The sequence below is a fragment of the Balaenoptera physalus genome, assembly GCF_965194825.1.
Source record: "Balaenoptera physalus genome assembly, chromosome: 11".
NCBI classification, from domain to species: domain Eukaryota; kingdom Metazoa; phylum Chordata; class Mammalia; order Artiodactyla; family Balaenopteridae; genus Balaenoptera; species Balaenoptera physalus.
The window spans coordinates 7,618,134-7,640,723 of NC_138896.1; the positions used below are offsets into that span (position 1 = coordinate 7,618,134).

The 22,590-nt window shown below is 39.4% G+C and overlaps 1 long non-coding RNA gene across 1 annotated transcript in view; it reads left to right on the forward strand.

Moving 5' to 3' along the window:
* Positions 1–4,899: 4,899 nt before the first annotated feature.
* Positions 4,900–22,590, forward strand: part of LOC309637992 — a 61,231-nt gene continuing 43,540 nt past the window's right edge. The window contains exon 1 of the long non-coding RNA XR_014250929.1: positions 4,900–7,794. This is a non-coding gene — a long non-coding RNA (uncharacterized lncRNA). The remainder of the gene's footprint in view (positions 7,795–22,590) is intronic.

The window sequence follows — 22,590 nt, forward strand, 5'->3', positions numbered from 1 at the left end:
TCAGACCACTTCACACCACACCATGTCCTCTGTAGCTAGAGGTCTTGTAACCCTGTAGAAAGGGAATGAGGTTGATCCAACATGATTCATGGTTGGTGAGCCCATGAGATTTCTAAAGATCATCACTTCTCTTTATATACTTTTGAACCATCTTTTCAGTAGACAGATCTAGCATCTTACCCAGAATTAGAATCAAGGTCTTCAGTTTGTAGGTTGCAGAATCATCCTCTTGCCTCTTCTGAGAGCTCTCAAAATCTTGAAAAAATGGTAATCTGAGCTAAATCAGGATTTAAAGAGAAACAAAAGGATGTTGGTAGAAGGCAGGATGGGATTAACAAAGCAGCTTGTCTGCTATGTGCCAAACCCTACGTAAGCAAACTAGCCACTGATTGGTTTCAGGCAGTGAAATCAAGCACTGATTTAATGAGAAAAAAATGAATCTGTTTAGTTAACATACTCAGTGCTGTTCCCCCAGCTCAAATCTAGACACAGAAATTTATTTCTCCTGTATTCCAAAAGTAAGACAAAACACTTACAAAGGGGGGTGGGTAAGCACCAACCTCCAGTAGTTCTGAAGACAGGGGGCTGGCTCTCACTTACTAGTATCATCTTGGTACAACTAAGGTATGATTCCAAGCTTTAGAAAGTGAATTGTTTTTCTTACATAACTGAGAAACTATCTTTGGAAGCAATCATAAGGGAGATGTTTAGAAATGTTTTGCACAACTGCACCTTTGAAAGAATAAGAGTATATCCTCCTCTTCACAAAGTGACCACTGTGTAGGAAAGAACATCATTTGGATACAAAATTCTGAGGGACTTGTGTGAAAATCAGTACTGCTACTTTACAGTCTTTGCAATATCTTACTTATCAAGGATATTTTCCATCCCCTTTTTAAGCAGATTTCAACTCTAACCAAAAATTTTAAGGTGATCTACTGTCTTGATGACCCAATGAGTTTTAAAATATTATCTTGGCCCTTTTCTGTTTTAATATTGTTTTTAACACTGTTGGCATTTCCTTTCAGGAGTTAAAATGCCACCTTTCAATGTGGGATTCGAGTACTAATCAAAAATACTTTGCGGTTTAATAGAGCCTACCAAGAACTCTGCTTTTCCTAAATTGATACTTTATGATTTAGGGATGGCTGCCTTCACTGATGCTGTCCATGTTCCAACAAAAAGCTCTCTCTAAGGAGACCTGCTGGAGGAGCATTGGTTTATATCCACTGGCCTGGTTCACATAAATGCCAATCCACGCTTCTTAGACCATATGCCTGAACCTGGTGTCCGACTGGTCCCAGCTCTGTTTCATAAACACCCAAGTCTGAACCCCCCAAACCCTGGCAAATAATGTTCTGGCACCCAACTATCATGGCTTGATTTATATTAACACAGCCCAGTCAACACAGTTGTAAAAAGTTTTTTTTAAATGTGATGGTCTTAGTGTACTTCCTCTTTATAGAAAGAATCAATATGCTCTGTTTACAAGGTTTTAACAGAATATGAAATGTTGCAAATTTTAAATGCCACAATAAGGGTCTACATACTTTGAATCTCTTCTGTCAATCTTATGAAGACACTGCCCCTTCTACTATAATACATGTTACTTTGTCTCATGATCAACTTTTCACGTACTTGTATTATTTATTATTGGCCTCTCTCAGCAAGAGTAAAAACTCCAGGAAAGCAGGAATTTTTTTCTTTTGTTCACTGATGTATCCTAGGCACCTGAAACAGTTTCTGGTACATAGTAGGCACTTAATATGTATTTATTTAATAGATGGATGGAAGGAAGGATGAACAGATGGATGGAACAATATGTTCTACTAGATTGTCAACATCTAGTAGTATAACTATGAAAAGTAATACATGCACACTGTTAAATAAAATTCAAACAAACAACCTGTAAAAAAAAATTATGACACTAATTAGGGAGATGTGAACACTGGATATTTCATATTAATAAATTATTATTTGTTGAGGTATGAAATGTATTATAGTTATGGTTTACATGTTGAAGTACTTAAAAATATAATGATGGCTAGGATTTGTTTCAAAATAATCTGGAGGAGAAGCAGGGCAGTGAGGGGAGATATATACAAAACAAGATTGGCCATGAGGTGATCATTATTTTGGGGTGATGGATATATGGAAGTTTATACTACTGTATTTGCATTTGCATATATTTGAATTTTTTCATAGTAAAAAGTTAAATATTCAAGCCATAAAAAAATGGCAAAAGTGTAAAAGTAAGACTCCCTCGCATCTCTGAACACTAAGCTCATTTTCGCTTAAAAGGAAAAGCAAAACTATTAAGCATCTGAAATACACCAAGCACTATTCTAGTTAATGGAGATACAGCTGTTAAGAAGCATTTGCATGCTAGTGAGAGAAACAGACAATAAATAAGTTAGCAAACAAATAAATACATGAGACAATTTCAGAGTGATAGGTGCTGTTAGAAAGCAAAACCAGCTCTTCTCCCCAAAAGCAACCAGCGTTCGCAGATATTCCAGGCATTTACCAGCACACACTCACGTGTGCGTATACGCGTGTGTGTGCATTGTGCACTCTTTTACTGTACACACCCTTTTTTACTCAGAAGCATCCATGTCGTTCTGTACTTTGCTTCTTCCCCTGAACAATACATCCTAAAGCTCTATGTCCAGACTGGGACCTCTCGAGAGCAAGGATCTCCTAGGATTTACTTTGCATCCCCAGGATGTGACACAGCGCCCGGCAGCTGTCAGACCTTCAGCAAATGTTTCATGCATGGAAGACTTAAAATTCTTCAGTTTCTTTAAAACCATCAAGAATGGTTGAACATTGGGCACACCAGCTTCTCATCCTCTCTGCACCTTTGTCGCTCTTACTCCAAAGGTAGATCTCAGGGCGGTTTTGCAGAGCTGCATGGTGCCTGGCACGTGGAGGGCCTTTAACAAACGTTTACCAGAGGAATTTGGAAAGGGGTGAGATTCACAACAAGGCAAAGCCTGCCAGACAAACTTCTCATTAACGACAGCTGGGCACCCGGTGGCCCCACCGGGAAGTAAATGATGCCCAGTCGCTGGTGTGGACAGGTGTTCTCTGACACTGGGAAACAGAAAAACTATGTTTACTGTGCCTGCCCATGGCCTGGACTGGTTTCGGTCTGGGTTGTTAGTGGGGGCAGAGGGGGCGTTGGGGTTTTTTTTGTTTCTTTAACCTGCTCAAACTGTTTTAAACAGCAGAGCCTTTCAATAATATGTTTGCTCCAAGAATCACCTTTAATCCTCACCAGACATTCGTAGGGCTGCTCATGAAATCAATGGGAGGCCATTTACATCGCTGTGTCTTTCCTGAAGGGCTTGGATCTTGTAGGGTCCAATGTGCTGTGTTAATTTTGAAGAATGTGTTATTAGCAGTCTTACCGATTCTGTTGTTATTTCGCTGGATGGCATTAACAGCAGAAAAGCTGCATGAGTGCAGTGGCCACCAGATAACGTGGGCCTTGAACTTTACTTCATTTTTAATGGCTTGAGAGAGGTTAGAGGTATTTAAATATGTCCTTAAAAAAATAACTGAGTTACTGAATGGATTTTTTAAAATTGGAGTGAAAAGGAAAAACAAGCTACTGTAAATTGGAATTTATTTACATATTCCTAGCGTTACTCAAAGTTGAGTTAACGCCCTATTTGTGTACACAGAGCAAAGGGATGTGATGATATTCTTACCAATAATGCATCAAGGTCATTACATTAAGCTTCCTTGGCAGGTTACAGTATTTGAAAGATGGGAAGACCAGTCCAAAAATAGACGTAGAGACCCCTTCTTCAACCTGAGATCTTGTTGAATTCTCCCTTTTAAAAGTCACTTAAAGGACCCACTTGAAGCAACAGGAGGGTTTAGACTGGGTAGGTGCTCAGACATTTCCATGAATGCTATGTGTGCTGAGTGAGTTGTATATGTTGGAGGGTGTATAAATGTAAAGAAGAAAAGAAGCTAGAGAAAGTATATGCAAGTTTGAAATTGGACGGGAAGATACCAAATAAATGTGAGACACCAAAATCACCGTAGAAACCAAGACTGGCTGAAGTACTCGAGGCCCACTCAGGCAGCTCACCATTGCCTATAACAAAATACTGACTTAAACAACAGACGTTTACTTTCTCACAGTTCTAGAGGCTGGAAGTCGGAGATCAAGGTGCCAACATGGTCAGTTCTGGCGAGAGCCCTCTTCCTGTTTTGCCGATGGCCGAGTTCTCCCTGTTTCCCCCGGTGACCTTTCCCTTGTGTGTGTGTGTGTGTGTGTGTGTGTGCCAGGGGGACATCTTTGCCTCTTAAGGGCACTAATCCTATCATGGGGACCCTACTCTAATGACCTCATCTGAACCTAATCACCTCCCAAAGGCCCCACTGCTGAATACCATCATATTGGGAGTCAGGGCTGCAACATATGAATTTTGGGGAGATACATACATTCAGTTTACAACCACACCTAAAGCAATTTTAGCACTTTATAACCGTATTTCATTTGGCTATTATGAATATATCTATATTTAAAGAAGTCCTCTAATTTAAAAACATGACACAAATGAACTTTTTTACAAAACAGAAACAGACTTACAGATATTGAAAATAAACTTATGGTTATGAAACGGGCAACGTGGAGGGGAAGGGATAAATCAGGAGCCTGGGATTAATATATATACACACTACTATATATAAGAAAGATAACTAATAAAGACCTACGGTATAGCACAGGGAACTCTACTCAACATCCTGTGATAACCTATATGAGAAAACAATCTGAAAACGAATGAATATATGTATATGTATAACTGAATTACTTTGCTGTACACCTGAAACTAACACAACATTGTAACTCAACTATACTCCAATAAATTTTTTAAAAAATAAAGTGTCCCTAAATTAATAGTAAAAAAATAAAGAATAAAAAATTTTAAAAAAATTAAAAAATCCTTTTACACGCTTGCTTTAGGATGATCGTTCATTTGACATTCAAGAAATATTTATCATCATTTACTCAGTGCCAGGTGCAGTTGTGGGCCTTGGGAGTTAAAAAAGGGATAGAAATAGTTGCGGTCCCCTGTCCTCATGGGACTCACAGTTTAATGAGAGAAGGAGAAAGACAATGAAGAAGTAAACAAACAAATAAATAAACAAGTAAATAAAATAAATCAGTCACCGCTTGTGATTCTGCTTTGAAGGACAGAAAAGGGTACAGTCCTAGAGAAAAGGGTGGGGGGATTCAAGGGATCCACTTTAGATGAGGAGCTTAAGGAAGGAGGCTTTGAGGAGGTAACCTTTAAGCTGATACTTGAAAGATAAGGAAGAGCGTTCCAGCAGACGGAACAGCAGATGCGAAGGCCTCCAGGCAGAAGAGAGTTTGGCCTGTTATAGGAACCCAGTGAGGTCCTCGTGTCTAGAACGCAGTGAGTGAGGGGGAGAGTGGCACAGTATGAGGTTGAGGAGGCTGACAGGGCAAGATCACATGGGGCCTTGCAAGCCAAAGTAAGGCATTATTTTATTCTAAGGATGACGGAAGTCATCATAGATGTCTAAGCCAGAAAAGAGGTGGTTTGCTTTGTGTGACTTGTACTCTCTTAGCTCAGGTGAAGCAGTCAGTAGATGGAAATACAGGAGGCAGGAGGAGACAGAGACAAGAGTCATGGGTGATGGAGAGAGAAGCGCCTTGGATATATTTGGTCCACAAGGATTCTTGAGACCTTAGTGGTCATAGAAAACTCTTTGTAGATCTAGTGGTGCTTGACAACCATTGTTCAGGTGATGAAGGGACTACGCATTCAGCAAACATTTGTTGGACGTCCACCCAGGTGGGCCACATGGCGGCCATACGAAGATGAATAAGACCAAGAGCTCTCCGGCTAGTCAAGGACGCCAGCAAAGACGCAGAAGACATTCAGAGAACCTGTTAAGAGCTCTGACAGGGGTCATCCTGCAGGAGGAGGAGGACACAGAAGATTGAGCCCCTTCTCTGGGCAGGTAACAGGGAAAGTCTTGTACACCAAAGAGATGGTGCCTGAGCAGACTGCTTGAGGGACAAGGAGGATGTGCCCCAAGTGGAGAGACAATACAGGCAGCAGAGACGTGTGAGCAGGGCCTGTGTGGGCCGCCATGCTGGTGAGTGTGGCCAGAGCACTGGGTCCCTGTGGGGAGGGGCAGTGAAGGATCTATGTGCCACTAAGAGGTGAGGGAAAGACTAAGACGGATGTCTTTAGAAAGAAGTGTGAAGAACAGCTTGCAAAGAGAATAAAGACAGAGGTAGACTCTGATGCAGTAGCCCAGGCAACAATAATAAGTCAATCTGAAGCAAGGTTATGATATTCATAATAAGACTGCGTTAAAGCCTTTTATTGTATTCCCTAGACCACCAGGTGCAACACCCAACACGTGGCATTTTAAAAATCATGGTTAAACTGTATCAAGTAAATATAATTGTAAATGCTAATACACAAAATGTCCAGTTCTAGATTCAGCAAAAGATAGTATACCTCCACAGAGAAGTAAAGAGCTAGACGCTATTTTTACATATTTATAAGGTCCAAACAGGTTAATGTATATTCTTGACATCACAGATTTATTTCTATGTTAATTCACTTTCAGAAAGCATGTATAACCATAATATACATGGTGAGAAAGTAATTTTATTCATATGTTTGGACATAAAAAATATCATTATGCAGTCTAATAATCCCAGTTGACAGTCAGAATCATTTTTTTAAAAAAAGAAAACAGATATATTAAGAAAGAATTCAAGAAAAGCAACAACCAAGCCCTGATCTGGCTCCTCTGTTTTGCCGGGTGGCACTGATTTATACCAGCAAGTACAGTCATTTGCGAGTTCATTTCGTGATCAATGCCTGGCCGAGTTTGCCTTTATACATTATGAAAAGTCATCTCAACATTTGCATTTGTGTAAGCAGGCCTGCTAAAGAACTCTGCCTATGCTTTGCAGGCAACTGGGAAAGTAGTTCATCTTTTTTTTTTTTTCCCCTGTTTTATTTACATACTGAATTTTTTTTTACCCTATGATGACAGCACAGGTATTGATCTCTGGAGAGACACCGAAGTTCTACTATACACCATTTCAAAAGCTTAAATGAGGTTATTTTAGATGTCGGTGCAAATCTCTTCCAAAAATAAGAAAGGACAATTTTATTCTGTTTGGATAACCTTGACATTTTTCTGAAGAGATTTAACCTAGAAGGAGTGAAAGTCAATCAGGGAATGCTGGTCCTCACTACCTTCGCCAAGATTGGGGCCCCAAGCTCAGGCCACCTCCAGCCAGCCAGCTGTGGGTAAATCCTGCGCTGCTCGGGCCGAGCTGAGCATCCACACTTCCCTCCACCCACGCTGGACAGAGAGAGAAAAGGGCTCCATTCTTTGGGACCACAGATCATTGAGAGAACTGCGTAAGATGGCTTTTTTCCTTCCTTTTTTCGCCCTCGCTTCTCTTTACACCTGAAGTTTAGACGAGTGACACATCGCTGGCTTTCCACGCAGCCCCTCAGCGGCCCCTCCTTCTGGATAAGCCTCAGCCTCCTGGCTGGCCTGCCGGGGAAACTGGTTCGACACACCCAGGGGAAAAATGACAGCTTTTCACAGCGAGCTGCTCGGCTCATAAATAGCACGGGGAAGCGTCCTCACAGGTCCCGACCTGCCTCTTTCAAAACGTCGGTGCAGCCAGCCTGGTAGACATCTTCAGGGAACAGCGGCAACTCTTTCCAGAACTTTCTGGGAAGTGTTTACCACCGAAACAGATCACAGGTGACATTTTACCATTCTGAGGACTGCAAGTGCATGACAGCTCGCCTTCCTGCTGAAGGCTGGGGGGTTCCTTCTTTTTTCTGTATGACCCTGGGGGGCAGGGAAAGGGAGGGAAGGACAGAGTTGAACAGGAGGGAAGTTAGCTTCGTAAAGAATGAGGTGTCCAAATCCCTGGCAAAAGGCCTATTTTTTTATGCCTTGAGGTAAGAAAGCCAAGTGCTTTTCCTGGAACTTGCTCTACATTTCACACCCCTTTTTGCAAATTTCTGCTATATATGCTGAGCTGTGTGAGCTTCTGGACAGGAGTGACAAAGTAAGTACACACGAGATATAATTTAGTTATAAGCGCTGGAAGAAGTTAAATTCATTCAGGGTTTATTTAACTGCAGTGGTGTTCATGGAAAGCTCATGGCATTCCAGCAAAACACCCCCAAATGCACATTTAAATTTTTTTAAGGCCATATTTAAACCTGGAAGATACAAGAGACTTGCTAATCGCATCATTATACGGGCTTTAAAAACTAATTTTTTTTTCAATTTTTGAATTTTATTTTATTTATTTTTTATACAGCAGGTTCTTATTAGTCATCCATTTTATACACATCAGTGTATACATGTCAATCCCAATTGCCCAATTCATCACACCACCACCCCCATCCCCCTGCCGCTTTGCCCCCTTGGTGTCCATATGTTTGTTCTCTACATCTGTGTCTCAGTTTCTGCCCTGCAAACTGGTTCATCTGTACCATTTTTCTAGGTTCCACATATATGCGTTAATATACGGTATTTGCTTTTCTCTTTCTGACTTACTTCACTCTGTATGACAGTCTCTAGGTCCATCCACGTCTCTACAAATGACCCAATTTCGTTCCTTTTTATGGCTGAGTAATATTCCATTCTGTATATGTACCACATCTTCTTTATCCATTTGCCTGTCGGTGTGCATTTAGGTTGCTTCCATGACCTGGCTATTGTAAATAGTGCTGCAATTAACATTGGGGTGCATGTGTCTTTTTGAATTATGGTTTTCTCTGGGTATATGCCCAGTAGTGGGATTGCTGGGTCATATGGTAATTCTATTTTTAGTTTTTTAAGGAACCTCCATACTGTTCTCCATAGAATGTATCAATTTACATTCCCACCAACAGTGCAAGAGGGTTCCCTTTTCTCCACACCCTCTCCAGCAATTGTTGTTTGTAGATTTTCTGATGATGCCCATTCTAACTGGTGTGAGGTGATACCTCATTGTAGTTTTGATTTGCATTTCTCTAATAATTAGTGATGTTGAGCAGCTTTTCATGTGCCTCTTGGCCATCTGTATGTCTTCTTTGGAGAAATGTCTATTTAGGTCTTCTGCCCATTTTTGGATTGGGCTGTTTGTTTTTTTAATATTGAGCTGTTTATATATTTTGGAGATTAATCCTTTGTCAGTTGCTTCGTTTGCAAATATTTTCTCCCATTCTGAGGGTTGTCTTTTCATCTTGTTTGTAGTTTCCTTTGCTGTGCAAAAGCTTTTAAGTTTCATTAGGTCCCATTTGTTTATTTTTGTTTTTATTTCCATTTCTCTGGGAGGTGGGTCAAAAACAATCTTGCTGTGATTTATGTCATAGAGTTGTCTGCCTATGTTTTCCTCTAAGAGTTTTATAGTGTCTGGCCTTACATTTAGGTTTTTAATCCATTTTGAGTTTATTTTTGTGTATGGTGTTAGGGAGTGTTCTAATTCCATTCTTCTACATGTAGCTGTCCAGTTTTCCCAACAGCACTTATTGAAGAGGCTGTCTTTTCTCCATTATATATCCTTGCCTCCTTTGTCATAGATTAGTTGACTATAGGTGTGCGAGTTTATCTCTGGGCTTTCTGTCCTGTTCCATTGATCTATATTTCTGTTTTTGTGTCAGTACCATATTGTCTTGATTACTGTAGGTTTGTAGTATAGTCTGAAGTCAGGGAGTCTGATTCCTCCAGCTCTGTTTTTTTTTCCTCAAGACTGCTTTGGCTATACAGGGTCTCTTGTGGTTCCATACAAATTTTAAGATTTTTTGTTCTAGTTCTGTAAAAAATGTCACTAGTAATTTGATAGGGATTGCATTGAATCTGTAGCTTGCTTTGGGTAGTATAGTCATTTTCACGATATTGATTCTTCCAATACAAGAGCATGGTATATCTCTCCATCTGTTTGTGTCATCTTTGATTTCTTTCATCAGTGTCTTATAGTTTTCTGAGTACAGGTTTTTACTTCCTTAGGTAGGTTTATTCCTAGATTTATTCCTTCCTCCGAAATTTTTTGGAAGACTTTGAGAAGGATGGTGTTAGCTCTTCTCTAAATGTTTGATAGAATTCACCTGTGAAGCCATCTGGTCCTGGACTTTTGTTTGTTGGAAGATTTTTAATCACAGTTTCAATTTCATTACTTGTGATTGGTCTGTTCATATTTTCTGTTTCTTCCTGGTTCAGTCTTGGAAGGTTATACCTTTCTAAGAATTTGTCCATTTCTTCCAGGTTGTCCATTTTATTGGCGTAGAGTTGCTTGTAGTATTCTCTTAGGATGCTTTGTATTTCTGCAGTGTCCGTTGTAACGTCTCCTTTTTCATTTCTAATTTTATTGATTTGAGTCCTCTCCCTCTTTTTCTTGATGAGTCTGGCTAAAGGTTTATCCATTTTGTTTATCTTCTTAAAGAACCAGCTTTTAGTTTTATTGATCTTTGCTATTGTTTTCTTTGTTTCTATTTCATTTCTCTCTGCTCTGATCTTTATGATTTCTTCTATTAACTTTGGGTTTTGTTTGTTCTTCTTTCTCTAGTTCCTTTAGGTGTAAGGTTACATTGTTTATTTGAGATTTTTCTTGTTTCTTGAGGTAGGCTTGTATTGCTATAAACTTCCCTCTTAGAACTGCTTTAACTGCATCCCATAGTTTTTGGATCATCATGTTTTCATTGTAATTTGTCTCTAGATTTTTTTTATTTCCTCTTTGATTTCTTCAGTGATCTCTTGGTTATTTAGTAATGTATTGTTTAGCCTCCATGTGTTTATGTTTTTTACGTTTTTTTTTTCCTATAATTGATTTCTAATCGCATAGCATTGTGGTCAGAAAAGATGCTTCATATGATTTCAATTTTCTTAAAGTTACCAAGACTTCATTTGTGACCCAAGGTGTGATCTATCCTGGAGAATGTTCCGTATGCACTTGAGAAAAGTGTAATCTGCTGTTTTTGGATGGAATGTCCTATAAATATCAATTAAATCTATCTGGTCTGTTGTGTCATTTAAAGCTTGTGTTTCCTTATTAATTTTCTGTCTGGATGATCTGTCCATTGATGTAAGTGAGGTGTTAAAGTCCCCCATTATTATTGTGTTACTGTCAATTTCCTCTTTTATAGCTGTTTGCAGTTACCTTATGTATTGAGGTGTTCCAATGTTGGGTGCATATAGATTTATAATTGTTATATTTTCTTCTTAGGTTGATCCATTCATTATTTTGTACTGTCCTTCCTTGTCTCTTGTAACATTCTTTATTTTAAAGTCTATTTTATCTGATGAGTATTGCTACTCCAGTTTTCTTTTGATTTCCATTTGCATGGAATATCTTTTTCCATCCCCTCACTTTCGGTCTGTATGTGTCCCTAGGTCTGAAGTGGGTCTCTTGTAGACAGCATATATATGGGTCTTGTTTTTGTATCCATTCAGCAAGCCTGTGTCTTTTGGTTGGAGCATTTAATCCATTCACATTTAAGGTAATTATCGATATGTATGTTCCTATTACCATTTTCCTAATTGTTATGGGTTTGTTTTTGTAGGTCCTTTTCTTCTCTTGTGTTTCCCACTTAGAGAAGTTCCATTAGCATTTGTTGTAGAGCTGGTTTTGTGGTGCTGAATTCTCTTAGCTTTTGTTTTGCTTGTCTGTAAAGCTTTTGATTTCTCCACCAAATCTGAATGAGATCCTTGCTGGGTAGAGTAATCTTGGTGTTAGGTTCTTCCCTTTCATCACTTTAAGAATACCATGCCACTCCCTTCTGACTTGTAGAGTTTCTGCTGAGAAATCAGCTGTTAACCTTATGGGAGTTCCTTTGTATGTTATTTGTCATTTTCCCTTGTAGCTTTCAATAATTTTTCTTTTTCTTTAATTTTTGTCAATTTGATTACTATGTGTCTCGGCATGTTTCTCCTTGGGTTTATCCTTCCTGGGACTCTCTGTGCTTCCTGGACTTGGGTGGGTATTTCCTTTCCCGTGTTAGGGAGGTTTTTGACTCTAATCTCTTCAAATATTTTCTCGGGTCCTTTCTCTCTCTCTTCTCCTTCTGGGACCCCTATGATGCGAATGTTGTTGCGTTTAATGTTGTCCCAGAGGTCTCTTAGGCTGTCTTCATTTCTTTTCATTATTTTTTCTTTATTCTGTTCCACGGCAGTGAATTCCACCATTCTGTCTTCCAGGTCACTTATCCGTTCTTCTGCTTCAGTTATTCTGCTATTGATGCCTTCTAGTGTATTTTTCATTTCAGTTATTGTATTGTCCATCTCTGTTTGTTTGTTCTTTAATGCTTCTAGGTGTTTGTTCTTTAATTCTTCTAGGTCTTTGTTAAACATTTCTTGCATCTTCTCCATCTTTGCCTGCATTCTTTTTCCCAGGTCCTGGATCATCTTCACTATCATTATTCTGAATTCTTTTTCTGGAAGGTTGTCTATCTCCACTTCATTTAGTTGTTTTTCTGGGTTTTTATCTTGTTCCTTCATCTGGTACAAAGTCCTCTGCCTTTTCATTTTGTCTATCTTTCTGTGAATGTGGTTTTCGTTCCACAGGCTGCAGAATTGTAGTTCTTCTTGCTTCTGCTGTCTGCCCTCTGGTGGATGAGGCTATCTAAGAGGCTTGTGCTAGCTTCCTGATGGGAGGACTGGTGGTGGGTAGAACTGGGTGTTGCTCTGGTGGGCAGAGCTCAGTAAAACTTTAATCTGCTTGTCTGCTGATGGGTGGGGCTGGGTTCCCTCCTTGTTGGTTGCTTGGCCTGAGGCAACCCAGCACTGGAGCCTACCTGGCTCTTTGGTGGGGCTAATGGCAGACTCTGGGAGGGCTCATGCCAAGGAGTACTTCCCAGTCTTCTGCTGCCAGTGTCCTTGTCCTCACAGTGAGACACAGCCACCACCCGCCTCTGCAGGAGACCCTCCAACACTAGCAGGTAGGTCTGGTTCAGTCTCCTATGGGGTCACTGCTCCTTCCCCTGGGTCCCGACGTGCACACTACTTTGTGTGTGCCCTCCAAGAGTGGAGTCTCTGTTTCCCCCAGTCCTGTCGAAGTCCTGCAATCAAATCCCACTAGCCTTCAAAGTCTGATTCTCTAGGAATTCCTCCTCCCATTGCCAGACCTCCAGGTTGGGAAGCCTGACGTGGGGCTCAGAACCTTCACTCCAGTGGGTGGACTTCTGTGGTATAAGTGTTCTCCAGTTTGAGTCACCCACCCAGCAGTTATGGGATTTGATTTTATTGTGATTGCACCCCTCTTACTGTCTCATTGCGGCTTCTCCTTTGTCTTTGGATGTGGGGTATCTTTTTTGGTGAGTTCCAGTGTCTTCCTGTCGATGATTGTTCAGCAGTTAGTTGTGATTCTGGTGCTCTCGAAAGAGGGAGTGAGCGCACGTCCTTCTACTCCGCCATCTTGAACCAATCTCCCCAAAACTAATATATTATTATTTCCATGTCAGACTATGAGAGAAACAGTGAATGTTAAAATTAAAGGTATGATGCTGTGTTTTTAGATGGAATGCTATCAGGAAAATAAGGGGGACATTTCAGGTTAAGTGTGGGGAAGGAAGGAAAGAAAAGGGGGAAAAATAGATTCTCATTTTGAGATTGCAATTTCATTTCATTTTAATAAGATTTTAAGTTTGGTTTGTTTGGCAAGTCCAATAGTATAGCAATAGGGACTAAAGGTCTTTGGATATGTCATTGCATAAGAGGACTTATTAAAGTTTAGACCTGTTTTATGTGTTATTTTTAATACACATTTCATGGCATTTACTGCTGAAGTCTCTTTGGGGAAATTAACAATGGAACAATTTCTATATTTAAGAACCATAAGTTCTCATGTATGTTGAATTAACCTATTGTATATCACCTTAATACTGGGTACAAGGAAGGAAATTTCATTAAAACAGTTATTGTGCCCTTTTGGTTTTCTCTACTCCACTCAGTAGATAGTCTTGGAAAACTCTGCCATAGCCTTAACTTTATCTCGAAGACATGAAGTGATTACGTGCTTTTGATATATTATGTTTTCTGTTAATAAATAACTTTCCTATAAGGAACAATCAACAGCAGTTAGAAATTAGATAATTATAAACAAATTCTATTTTACCATCTCTCTATAAACATACAAGCATGAATATGAGGACATCTAAAAATGCAGAAATATTAAGTTATATATTCCATGTATCAATATATAAAAACATAGCTGGAAGGAAATTTTTTCTCAAAATCAGGAAATAGTTCCTTATCTACTAGGTTAAAATCCTAAATCTCCAACGAATGTATAGTTCCATATTTTTTTTAGTATTTCATCACATAGAATATTTAAATAGCTATTCACATTATTGTAGTGACTTGCATGTACAGTGGGGGTCAGATGGGAAAGAAAATACCATTCTTATTTGTAAAGCAATGAAAACACAGGATAAATCTGGAATTAAAGCTGGCCTTTGAAACAAATTAAATACATGTTAAAGCATTTCTTCATGTCTAACTGTTGCACAAGTTGAGTTTTTTACATAGGTTAACACTTAATGCTACTTTCTATGCACTCTCTTACTCAAGGGTTGGCCTTAAATTCATTTTCCCCCTTGGATCAGTGTTCTTGATACCTATGGAAAAGAACATCCTGGCTCCTCTAGAAAGTAGGTAAAGTCAGAATTCAGGAAGAAATAAACATGATACTCCAATGGGAAAAGTATAAAAACCATCATAGTCAGACAGCTGGACTTTGAATGAAAAGTAAGTAAATCAATACCTCCCAAAAAGTCCATGCCGCTTCTTACACAAAACCCAAACTACTACCAGGACTTTCAGTGTAGACATTCTGCCAGACATAATGTATTTGATAAATCTTCTGGCTTTTTATCTTCAGACTGGTTTGCTATATTAATTCAAGAGTCTCAGGAATATGAGAAACAATGGCCATAATTCAAAATTTTTCATTATCTGTTCTTGGATGTGTCTTCATTTGTTATAACTGTTGGGCTATAATAAAGGAGCTTCTTCTGTCTTTTCATATAAATTTGGGTTTATTCTTTCCTGGTACTGATTTCAGCCCTGTGCCGCCCTGACCCAGGGGAAAGGTGTGGGCTCCTTCTTCCCCAGGTACCTACAGGTTGATGTAATTACTACTCCCAGCACCAACCCTGCCTTTGTCTCTAGTCCTTCTAGCCTTAGGAACCTTCCTTTTATTTCAACTAGAATCATGTAATTAGTGAAAGGATCAGGCAGAGCCAGACTTTTCCAAATTGCAAGTGATCACAAGATCATTAAAATCCAAGGGCCAGGATTATTAAAAGCATGGTTTATAATGGAAGCCATTCCTGTAGAAGGAAAAAAGACCCTGTAGTAAATCGACAACAGATAACCTATAAATACTTATTCCCAGAATTCTGCGTCTGGATAGGGTGTTCTCCTTCCCTCATTCTCTTTTGTGGGTGTTTACCCATCTTCTTCCTAAAGGCAGGAGATTTACCAATTAGGTTAAAAAGGCTACAATCTTATCAGTCTTGCTAAGGCTCTGTTAGCATAATAATGTAGCAGAGTTTTTATAAGAGCTGGTCAGCATTAGCAAGAGAAAGGGCTGTTTGTCTTGTAGATGTTTCATTCAAGGGGCCGGGAATGGTCACCCACCCTCCTCTGCTCACTACTCCACAATCCCTCAAGGGAGCAAAGGTTCATAGAGGGGAGAGTGAGAGACAAAGTGGGAAAGATCCAGGTGAGGGAAGGCACAGGTCAGCCGTGCTCTGCCTGCACCAGGAAGACGATGTCTCCTGAAAGGGTGAGAGGGAGTAAAGGACTTTCCCGGGACTAAGTACCTGGGGGAAATGGAGGTTTCACAAGGGTTGAAAACAGCCCCACACAGAGACTCGGGTCTAAGAAGTGGAGGACAAGTGACTGAAAAGGCAACTAGGCAGCAGCAAAGCCCCAGCTGAAGTCATCTGTGCAAGACTGGACCGGCAGCGCGAATTGGCCCCGGAGCCGGTTGATGGGGTGATCTTCGTCAGATGATGGGGACTGGCAAAAAGTCCTGGTAAAACCTCCATGTAAATCCTGATGGGGTGGGTGTGAGGCGATGATAAACTAGTCCTAAAGCTCACCCTTCCTCAGCCCTCTTACTGTTCCAGGTTAGGATTAAGCAACAAGGAATGGCTGAAACTGTTCAATCATTCCTGCAGAGTGAGAGCCTGTGTTCTTCAAATTTACTCAGTCATACACAGGCAGGATTTGTGTAAACACAGGTCATTGGCCTTGCATTTCCCACACCTAAAGGAAGTGAATGACTTTATTGAATTCTATTTTTTTGCCTTGTTTGTTGCTTCATTACATGGAGTTTGGATCAAAGCCTACGTTTAATATAAATAAAAGTTGATCTGCTAAAATTTTATGAAAAAGATCGTTAAATCCCGGAAAAGTAGCCATTCCTAAAACCTGAAATTTTTCATTTTTCTGATAGACTGCCAGCAGCACTTTGTTTGGATTAGAATTAAATGTCTGCCAAATTGGAAACTGTAAAACTCAATCTCAGAAGTTTTTTTTATAAATTTAATAAAAAATTTTAAGCAGCTCTTCTCAAATACTCGCTCTAGCAAAAAAAACAAGTCTTTTCTACATAAAAATATGGTGAATTTATAAGCCAGTTACTTCCCACGAATTTGGGGAGGGGAGGAGGAGGAAAGAGAGACAGCCCAGGATAACCTTGTTTTCCTGATGCAACTCCAGAGATTCGCCAAGTCCTAGAATAAGGTGGTTTGTGAGGGAAAAAAAATCAGAGGTGACAGAGTTTTTACCAGGCTCTAGTCATGGCAATGAGCCCAGCACACCCCGATGTATCTTAAGTGAGAATGAAGCAAGATGGACCATCGCAGCCCTCCCTGGGAAGGGGTCTCCCTGGGATGGGAATCAAGAAGATCATGATCACCAAGTCTTTCACTTATGGAGAGCTGGACACGTGCCAGGCCTTGCTCAACACTTCCTCAGAGATTAACTAACTCTTCAAGACCCATACGAGACACAGGTCAGATTCGACTTCACAGCACCAGAAGCCAGAATAGAGTAGAGAAGGGTTTATCCCTTCCAGCTCCCCAGTGTGAAGTAGACCCCCAGTCATTCTCAGTTCCATTGCCCTGTTTTATTATTTCTTTCATTACCTCTATCTCTATCTGAAATTATTTAATGTATTTGTTTGCTTCTGGGTTCCCAGACGATGCTTAATAAATATGTATCGAGTGAATGAATGAACTTGCCCAAGGTCCCACAGTTGTTGGTACCCAGGCTAAAATTTGAACTCTGGTCTATCCAAATCCAAAGATAACTACATATTTAAAGTTTTGTTTGTTTGTTTGTTTTTTAATTTAAAAAGAACTACTTAGATACTTACTAATGAAATGATACGACATCTGGGAGATGCTTCAAAATAATACAGGAGGTAGAGGTTGCATGTAACTGAAACAAAACTGACCTTGTGTTGATAGTTGTTGGGCCTGGGTGATGAATAGGTACAGGTTTACTGCAGTGTTCTCTCTACCTTAGTAGAGGCTTGAAATTTTCCATTATAAGATGTTTAATTCAAAGAGAACTTCAACACTCATTTCATATTTCTGTTCTTTCTTCTCCTACCTCAGTCTTTGCTGTTACCAGTCTAAATTTCATTCTCCTTCTCATCCTATGCTATCTAAACAATTTCCATTTCCCTTATTGCCTTTTTCCCCCGTTTCTTTGACTTAGTACAGTAGACAAAAAATTTTATTTTCCCCTGAACACTTCTACATACAAAATATTGCCATATCCTCAATTCTGGCCATTAAAAAAGAAGCAGGAATTTCATTCCAAAACTGTTTATGTGCAAATTAGCAAATTTGCGTACAACTTTAATATAATCATTAAATAATGATTTCACATACAATTTAAAATTCATGTATGCAAAAAAATTGCAACACAGGAAACATCTGACTCATTGTTATTTAAACTATTAAATATAACTTATATCATTATTTACTAAATGTTCTCCTGAGTTAAGCAAGCAAGCAGTAACACCTACTCAAAGAAATTATAGGAAATAAGACTAGCTTTAAACACCAAATAAAAGAGAAATGTATTTATTTATTTATGCTTTTATTCTTCTGTTCCCATCATCTTTCTATCACTGTGACCATGGCAAACATTATTGTTTTCTCAATCTATTTCCATTCTCTGGTGCTTCCTTGTCAGCTGAACCCAAATGTTGTTGGAGCAGTGATGTGTCTAGCCCCAGGTGAGATGTTCACTCTCTCACCCACTCTCACATCTAAAATAGCCTTGTAAAGCCATTGGCCAATGAGATATACATGAAAGTCCACTCACGTGCTAGGAAAATTTTAGCATTTGTTAGAGGGGACAGAAGCAGTTGGCTCATCCTTCCCCGACACTGCACGCACGCACACACACATCTTCCCTCCATGAATGTAGATGTGATGACCGGAGCTACATCAACCACTGTGCAACTATGAGGATGGCATCCAACAAACATAGGATGATAGAGTGGAAGGAGGTAAAAAACCTGTGCATCTAATGTCATCACAGAGCATCTTAGTCAATGCCAGCAACCATATACCTTTGGACATCTGCTCGTATTTTTTAAGCCAGGTCTTTCAATAGTTGTAGCCAAATACATTCCTAACTGATAGAGTCATCCTTGCTGAAAATCTTCAACTGTAGATTAATATTAATAAATTTCATAAAGAAAATGAGATTTTAAAATGAGGAAGATCCTAAAATAGATGCTACTTACAGACATACAAGATCATGATTTTGTTCAGATCATAGAGTTTACTCAGCGGCTTCAGTCAACACCTCAGGCTTGAGGTTCTGTGGGTATTTAAAAATAAATACACAAGCTTCCATTCACTCAAAGGACTGTCTCATTCAGAATCCAGTTTAGGGTACTAATCTAAACAGTGGATGATATGAGGCACTGTGTATTTTACCATAAGTAAAATTACTTATTGTGGAAAAAAAAAAAAATGTAGCACAACGTTTCCACTGTCCACTCCCTGTCTCTTCATATCTCTTATCAGTTTCATGACAATCAAAAACAGTTCCAGGTTCATGATCTTTTCCCCTCTTGGAGTACCTTTTTTTTTTTTCTATCTTCTCACCCTGACTTCCACCCACTAACACACCATCTCCAATTCCTAATTCTTTCCCCCCACCCCCGGAAATAATTGTTGGACTCTATGGCCATCCTATAGCAATTATTAGACCCTTTCGTTTGCCCAGCAAAAATTCGTTGAGCACCTACTATGTGCCACATGCAGTGTGAGGGGCTGGGAGTATACTGGTGAATCTAGTGGTCTAGAGAAACTCAGATTCTCTCTTAAATGTCATCTTAGTATAACTACTCATGCACTGCATCTTATTTTTATGTGGTTGAAACTAATGTATATGAAGAAAGCACAATTTCTTAAATATTTTAAAGCTTGATATTCCTGACTTGCTATTTCAAGTGAGTAATTTGCTAGTGACCTTTAGATGCTTTAATAGGGTGACAAGACTACTTGGGCAAGAATAAAAATGGTTTTGTATGTTTTAAAAAGTACTGAAAAGAAAAAAGTATGTTTGAGCATTTGGGTTTCCTCAGAGGTTATCAGCCACTTAGAAAAATTGCCAGGTCTAGGCAATAAACACACTCACACATACCTATATGTATTTTTTAAATATAGAATGTTCGACTTCAAGCAACCTTAGAGATTTGATGTATTGGGAAACTGGGTCCTAAAAAGGTTCAGTGACGTGCTCAAAATTAAAAAGCTAGTAGGTGCTTAAGATCCAATTATTTCACTCAGAAAGGAGGTTTACTACAACAGAAGTTAATTAAATTAGATAGTAGAGCAAGAGTCCTCAAATCATGGCTGGAAATCTGACTCTGACCCTCTGTTGAAAACAAACAATTACAGAGAAAGGAAATAGAACTCAATCTACTATGAAAGGCAGAGGGGCAGGTACAGTAGTCGGTATGAACCATGAGAAGAATGGGGATGGACAGAGCTGCTCCAAGTTACTGACTTCATGGTTACAGCATTTAAAGAAGTAAATGTAATATTTTTTCTGGTAAGGGAAGGTGCTTTGTTTTAAAAGCCTACTGAGGATGGGGGAGACGGAATTCTGCCACAAATATGGCTGAATAGTCTTTGAATCTGGGAAGCAAATCCAGCTGATTTGTAACTTTAATGTAAGAAAATGTCAGAAGCTTGATGGGGAAAGTGAGTTATGAGTTGAGACTAATGAGAGGTTACAAATTTGTTCCTAGGTGGCATTTTTTTTTTTAAAAATCATTCTCCATGTGATTATCACTGCTTTGCAACATAAGCATGATGACTGTGAGGGACCATCCATGGAGGGTCTCAAGATGGACATTCGTAGATCTTATGGAGTCTGTGTATTTTGAGGAGAGAAGGTTCATCATTTCATCAGATTCTCAGAGAAGTCTCTGACTCTAAAAAGACCAAGGATTCTATTAATAAACTTTGTGACTCCAAACATGGATTGAAACATGGTCCATGCATAAACGAGGCCAATGCACATGTGGGCTTCTCCCAGCTTCTCTCGCTCAAGGTGACCAATAATTTATGCCAAGCAAGTAGAAAAGAAATGCACATTTCACTGATTTTATTACCTTTCCCTAAGGGTAGGGCAAAAAGGTGAAAAAAACTAAGTTGTCAACAGGTACAATTTTGTACTTACTTGTAAGAGAGTGAAAGTGTAGACAAAATGTAGTGTAGAAAGTGTAGATAAAATCACTGTTTTGTCCATTACCAGCAGCTTCCTCTTTGCAGTACCATTCCTCAGCCTGGCCCCAGTTGCCCAGGGTAATGTGAGAAAGCGTGTGGAAACCGTGATTAATGGTTCTTACTTATCTCCTATTAAAATGCCTAGCAGCCTTTGAATACAGGTGCCTGAAGGTTTTAAATTTATTAATTTATTTTTCTTACAATCAGTGTATCCTGATGCTAAATTGCTTTAGCACTTTGCAAAAATTCTATAAAACTAATTTATGCAGTAAGTTTTCTGGCTATGCATGACCTGGATATTTCTCTATAAAAGATTCAACTTTTTTTTTTTAATGTATTTATTTTATTTATTTATGTTTGGCTGCATTGGGCCTTCGCCACTGCATGTGGACTTTCTCTAGTTGCGGCGAGCAGGGACCACTCTTCACTGCGGTGTGCGGCCTTCTCATTCTGGTGGCTTTTCTTGTTGCGGAGCATGGGCTCTAGGCACGCGGGCTCAGTAGTTGTGGCTCGCGGGCTCTAGAGCGCAGGCTCAGTAATTGCGGCTCAAGGGCCCAGTTGCTCCGCGGCATGTGGGATCTTCCCAGACCAGGGCTCGAACCCGTGTCCCCTGCATTGGCAGGCGGATTCTTAACCACTGCGCCACCAGGGAAGTCCCTCAACTTTTTTTTTTTTCTTAACTCAGTGCTTTTGTTTTTCCATGTATATGAATCCTTTCCCAAATTGGCAATTTTCTTCTACCTCCTTCATTTCAATATTGTGCTTTTTAACTGTGCCATGGGATTGCTTAGCATTATGCTGTCAGCGGTTCACAGGAAAAGAGTATATTTTATTTTAAAGGGGATGAAAATACCATCTTTCATACTTCTGTTTAGTTTGTGAGAAGGCGAATATATAAATACAATGAACGCTAAATAAAATTAATCGCTAATTAATTAAACACTAATAAAATTTAATTAAAATTAAACTCAACATTTACTGTGTACCCACAAGGTACCAGGAACTGTGGATAATAACAATAATATTGAGAAGAACAAGTGTTTATCAGTGGGTGTTCTCTGCCAGGCTCCGCAATGTGTACTTTACATCGACTCTGATTCAATCCTCACCACCACACTACGAGGGAGGTATTATTTTTAAGCCTCATTTTACAGGTGGGAAAACTGAGGCAGCTAGTAACTTATAGAGCTGGGACTTGGCTCAGGGAACTCTACCTAAAGCCTGTGTGTTTAAACACCTGACCTTCACTGTCTTGTGCGGGGTACAGAACAAAAAACAGGCAAATGGAGCTAAAAAAACCCCAAAGAAACAGTTTTTTATTTAAATTTTCTAGAAAGTAGCCCAGTGTCATGAAGACGATTTTAAGATATATTATCACTGCACGTCTCATATTTTTTAAAATTAATATGACATGGAAAGAAAGCAAATGATGAGCCTTAAAACTTTTTTTCTATATGCTACACTCAACTCCTTATTTATTAAATCAAGCTTTAAAATAATACCTGGAGTCTTGTTAATCACTCATAAATTCCTGTGCTGGGGTGTCCATATTCTTATATACTCTTTCTTAATAGTGAGAAGGCAAGAAATCTAGGTAATGCATCTTCCACTGCCAAATGACCATTGAGGGCAGCAAAGAATTGAGAATATGAAAATTCATAGGGGAGATCTTTAAGAAAGAAGCACAACCACTAGAGGAAAAAAAAGAAAAACAAACAAACAAAAAACAACGTGTTTCCCTTCCTCACCTCCAGCCACTCTCTGTTTTTCCCACGAGATGTGGACGGTGGGC